The sequence below is a fragment of the Prionailurus viverrinus genome, chromosome B1, assembly GCF_022837055.1.
Source record: "Prionailurus viverrinus isolate Anna chromosome B1, UM_Priviv_1.0, whole genome shotgun sequence".
Taxonomy (NCBI): domain Eukaryota; kingdom Metazoa; phylum Chordata; class Mammalia; order Carnivora; family Felidae; genus Prionailurus; species Prionailurus viverrinus.
Genome location: NC_062564.1, coordinates 51,522,632 through 51,526,349, shown reverse-complemented (window position 1 = coordinate 51,526,349; position 3,718 = coordinate 51,522,632).

Genomic DNA, 3,718 nt, shown 5'->3' with positions numbered 1-3,718 from the left:
GAATGAAAAAAGGGAAATAGGCATATACAAATATGAAAATCTAGGCAGCTACTACAGTTCTTGAGTATACAACCTGGGCCACAGCCAGTATGTGTGAATTCCTTCATCCAACTTGAATGAAGCTCAGCTGATAGTGGTTCTTTGCTTGGTGGTGTAACCCAAATTTTCATTTTGGAGCTCTTGGTGGTTTTGCCGGTATTGAGTTGCTATAGTTTTCCATTTCTCCTTTTGGATAATGAAATTCTAAGAGCATCTCTGAAGGATTTCACAGACTCCTCCTTGTCTAAACTCTACTTGCAATAAAGTTCTTCTCTTGATAGTTGGGGTCGATCATTTCAGTCTACACATTAACTCTTTCTTTGCTTGTCTCTTGGTTCAATGACATGGAAAGCCCCACACAGCCAGGTAGCAGTCTCAATTCACAGGGCAATAGATCCACTGTGTCCCCTGGAAGCAGAAGCACTCCTCCTTTGAGAACTAAGGTTTCTAAGCCTTCAAAGCTCAACGTTATGTGAAACAAAGTACATTTTTTGAATGGATCATTAGGTGGCTAGTGATTGGAATCAGGCCCATTTTTATCCTTTGATTTACACACCCATGTTTTCTAGCCATAGGAGAATTGGTGCAATCTGTTGAAACTAGTTTTTAATATATACTATACCTTATAAAAGAGCACTCCAACCTCATACATTGTTAGATCTCAGCAGGCTCACTTATGGAAACTTCAGTAAGCCATTCCGCTGTTCTGGCAGGCATGCTGCTTCTGGGTGGTGGGATTCATGTTAAGATCAGTGAATCTCACAGGCATCGCTTCTGTTACATTATAACCAGTTGGTCAGAAGTTATGCCAAATGGAAAACCATATGCTGAATAACTAAGCATTTAGTAAGTCATGTGTGATGGGGTGGCAGAAATATGTGGTCAAGGTGGGTACATCCAAATACAAAAATAAATTTCTATTACTATGATAAAAAATCGCTGCCTATTCCACAGAAGAAGGGGCCAAGTGTAGTCAATCTTCCCCAGATGGTTCATGTGTCACAGCATCTTCAGCCTGCAGATGATGGTCACAACAAGGTATTATGAAGATGCTGATGCTTCTCATGGGAATTATTTTTCAATGCCTAATTAAACACAGAATCCTCAGGACTCATATAAGGGATAGAGTTAGAGGATGGCTAATCAGGTCACACTTAATAAATCCATTCTGATATTCCTATCCAAGGCTTTCATTTTTTTTCTTTTATATTCTGCAAAGGATTTTCCACTTCATACAGGCCATTATTTGTCCAAGGTTTTAGTTTTCCAACCAAACAGCCAGAGCCATTCCAGCTGCTTCAGCTAACTCATTTGACTATAGAATTTCTCTCAAGTTCATCTAGACTGGTAAATTTGATCCAATCACATTTTACTTTATCCCTCTCCTAACCTCTTTAGAATCCATTCTCACATATAATCCTCAGGTTTCTACAGATATACATTAGCAGAATGTTGCAGTTTTTTTTTTTAATATTTTGAGAGAGACAGAATGTGAGCAGGGGATTGGCAGAGAGAGAGGGAGACAGAAACAGGCTCCAGGTTCTGAACTGTTAGCACAGAACCCGACGTGGGGCTTGAACTCGCGAACCATGAGACCATGTCCTGAACTGAAGTCAGAGGCCTAACCGACTGAGCCACCCAGGAGCTCATAGTTCTTTTAGTGCATACTATGTTCTGGGTCAGATTTGAACTTATCCCCTATAAAGTCTACTGGGATGATTCTACTTTTGGTTCTGACCAAAAGTGGTAGGAGTGGGTTGTAGAGAATCAGCATTACATGGACAAAGAATTATTTCAGCTAAGTCATTACCAGCTTCAAAAGGCCTTCCCAGAAAGGCGTGGAGGTGCTGCCTCTGATAGAAAGGCATGCTCAGTGGGATTTGGGGTTTTAAAGTACACTGATTTATCTTTATGTATCCAAATATCCCATGGCAAATTTTGTGGTCATCTTCTTTACCAATTAATCACTTTTCACATGAGTATCTAAAAAAGTTGTGAATTCAAGTTGTATTGTAATTCTGCCACCTACAGGACTTACTCTGGATCATATTTTTGATACAATAGATAAGAGATTCTTTTAGGGCAATTTTTTTTTTCTGTAAGCCATCCATTGGATTCCATTACACTAACCCTTGCACTTCTCTCTTCCACCAGAGCATTCTATCACAAAATTCACTTGGTCTCTTTGAATAGGTAACTGATTCCAGGAATGACAAGTAATGACTTCAGAAACTGTTCTGACATTGCATACCATGGACTCCCTGAATCCCATTTTCTGCTAGTGACAAGGTCATTATTGCATTCAAATCAAACCAGGCCTTGACAATGCATCTTGGATTTCCATCTTTGTAGCTGAACTTCCTGGAACCACTTCCAGTACCAAATGCTGCATCTGTCAAGATTCTATGAGGAAAACAGAAAACACTATCTCAAGCAGAAAGGGATTTAGGACATAGATATAGATGTTTATAGAACAATTAAAAGGGCTTGAGTGCAAACATCAAGAAAAACAGTTGCTTGCTTTCCAGAGCTTAGCAAACTTCAAAAATCATGGGAAATTACTGTTCCCCCAAATCAATGATCTTACTATTCTCTTCAGCATTAGAGTGACAATTTTCAGGAGGATACCCAAAGCTGATGGGAAAAACCTCACAACTATCATCTGCTAAAATCTGCATGCCTGTACACAGCTGCTATGAGAAAATTATGGTTTCTCCCTGTTTTTGCCTCCTGAAATTTGGCTAAGGATCCAAATTTGAAAGCTGCTGGAGTTCTCAGACATGTAATCCCAAGGTTTCAGCCTCTATAATTTTTGGGAGAGTTTAGAAAGGCAGAGATGATGCTAAATATCAATATGCAATATCTGGCATATCCTTTACTGAATGTGGAAAGCAAGAAGAGTAATTCCCTTAGACAATTGCTATGAGTGTTAAATGAGATAATATAACACTGGCAAAGTCCTGAGCACAGTATATTATACATGAAAAAGCTTAATGAGTAGCTTGATATCTTCATGAGCCCTAAAATAAGAATGCCTTTATAGCTTTCAATTCTGCTTTCTGGGATAAAGCACCAGATGACTCTGTATAGTTATTTTCCATTTGTACCCCATTTCCCTACTGCAGATCTAATGACTGTCCTTCCCTGAGTCCTGGTAGGCTGACTTCTAGGCACTGAGTCACTTGGGATAGTAAAGGTCACTTGGCTTGCCCTCAGCAATGGGAGATACTGGCAGGAAGTGAGAGGGTTAGGGGTATTTCCTCCCTCTCCCTTCCCATTGAGACATTGTGCTGCCAGTGGCGGACACCCTCCTTGACTCAGTTCCTGCTCTGTGCCCCTCCTCCACACCTGCTGTTCTCACTGGATTCCAGTAAGTATACCTTCTCTCCTTGCCCCTGTGACTCACTGCTGTTACCTGTCTCTTGAACGCCTTCTACATGTGGGTCCTTTAAGATGCCCATAACTTTTTCTTAGTTCCTTCACTAAGTACCTTCATTTGAACCTTCTGAGTGGAGTTCTGTTTCCTCCTGGGACTCTTCCTAACTGATATGCTCAGGGTTATCTCCCTTAATAGTTGGCCTGTGGTTTTAGAGCCAACAGAGGGCTGGAAGGAAATTCAGAAAGTTATTACAATGCTCAGTGGAAAGTCTGGCAGTGGAATGATGCAGAACACAAAGAT